The following is a 2301-nucleotide window of genomic DNA, read 5'->3' on the forward strand; positions in this document are numbered from 1 at the left end:
GATAAATCCACGAGAGAATATATGTTATTATCTGCTAATTATAAAACCTGTAAAGCCTGTCACACTGCATGCCCTCTACAAATGCTGCCTGTCCCTGCTTCTAATAGTGATCCCAAAGCACTTAGTCAATGTGTTCATCTTGACACAACATTCCTTCCATTGCTTTAATCTATATAGACACATTTTTCAACCAGCACATTACGTGATCATCCTTAACTTACAATTGAGAACCCCAGTACATTGGGAACAGCTGCTTTGGAAATTTACCTTAAAGCATTTCTGTTTTAAGATCACATAGACTAACTTCCAAATCCTTTGCTGAATCTTAAATCAATATAGACATTATGCATCTATTAGTTACTAAAGAACAGCCCACATTTCTTAATTAAAACTATCAAACAAAGAAATACAAACATTAATTAACTATAAGATGCTGTAGCAAATATTTAAGTTCCAGAAACAACTTCAGAAGTTTTAGGTATATATAAATACATGAAACATTATATATTTGGGGGGAAGGAAAAATGATTCTGAAGTAATTGAGTACCACTTCTGATTCCATGTGCTCAACATTCTATATTTTATCTTTTAAAGTTCTCTCATTTTACCGATAACAAAATTTTACATGAGTATGATTGTCCTGTAGATCAACCTTGGCATTTGCATTTGACAGTAATGTTTCTTGACTTAACGAATGCTGGCTTTATTTTCAGGGCTGACTTCTTAAGCCACCTAAGGAGGTGCTTTGACTAGCATATGGTGTTTCTTGCAAGGATTTTAAACATTAATTTACAAGGTAATTGAAAAAGGTGTCTTCATAAACAACTGCTTTTAACATGAATACATGTCTGTGAGCATCGCTTTACCAGAAAGCTTGACTGTTCTTCATCCAATGGGTGCTTGAGCTCATGTTTCCTGTTTATAGCTGTATTCACTCAAGGGAGAGCTACTGGAAATGAGACTTGGCCTATCTCTTTACTATAATATGAAAGAGAGAATAATTTTCATTTTCTTTTTAATGTATATATATTATTTTTCAGATTCTTTTCCCTTATAGGTTATTACAAAATATTGAGTATAGTTCCCTGTGCTATACAGTAGGTCCTTGTTGGTTATCTATTTTATATATAGTAGTGTGTATATGTTAATCCCAATCTCCTAATTTATCCCTCCCCGCTTCCCCTTTGGTGACCATAAATTTGTTTTCTGTGTCTGTGGGTCTATGTTTTGTAAATAAATTCATTTGTATCATTTTTTTCAGATTCCACATATAGGCGATATCATATGATATTTGTCTTTCTCTGTCTGGCTTACTTCACTTGGTATGATAATCTCTAGGTCCATCCATGTGGCTGCAAATGGCATTATTTCATTGTTTTTTTGGATGAGTAATATCCCATTGTATATATATACACTATATCTCCTTTATCCATTCATCTGTTGATGGACATTTAGGTTGCTTCCATGTCTTGGCTGTTGTAAATAGTGCTGCAATGAACATTGGGGTGCATGTATCTTTTCGAATTAGAGTTTTCATCTTTTCTGGATATATGCCCAGGAGTGAGGTTGCAGGATCATATGGTAACTCTATTTTTAGTTTTTAAAGTAACCTCCATACTGTTCTCCATAGTGGCTGCACCAATTTACATCCCCACCAACAGTGTAGGAGTCTTCCTTTTTCTCCACACCCTCTCCAGCATTTGTTGTTTGTAGACTTTTTGATGATGGCCATTCTGACCGGAGTGAGGTAATGCCTCCTTATAGTTTTGATTTGCATTTCTCTAATAATTAGCAATGACCCTATAAACTTCTGCTTGTCTGTGCTAGAAGAGAGAACACTATCTCAGTTAGCTTTGCATGGTTTATTCTTGGCAGTGTTAAGGGACAACATTAATTGACTTGAAGACAAAAGGCTCATAGTTCTTCTTAATGAATATTGCCCAAATCTGGAAATACAGAGGTAACAATGCAGTTCTAAAAAGTAGCTTCTTTAGATAGAAAATAACACTTAATAATCAATATGGAACCAGGTTAAAACTCAGATACAGTCCAAACCAAAAGCATTCACATATTAAGCCCTGAGGAGATGGATTGCAGATCTGCCTTTGAGGGTGCAATCTAATACTCCTTATTTTCCCTCAAAGAAATGTAGTCAAAATGTTTTCCCTCTCTAGGTGCTGTGCCAGGCACATGCTGTGCAGGCGCTGTCAAAAGTGGATGTTACTGTAGCTAAACTCATTTCCTGCCTAAATCAGTCCTAAGTTCCCAGTACCTTTCTTCCTAATGTTTACCTTTCCTGCC

This window comes from Pseudorca crassidens, chromosome X (assembly GCF_039906515.1).
Source record: "Pseudorca crassidens isolate mPseCra1 chromosome X, mPseCra1.hap1, whole genome shotgun sequence".
NCBI lineage: Eukaryota > Metazoa > Chordata > Mammalia > Artiodactyla > Delphinidae > Pseudorca > Pseudorca crassidens.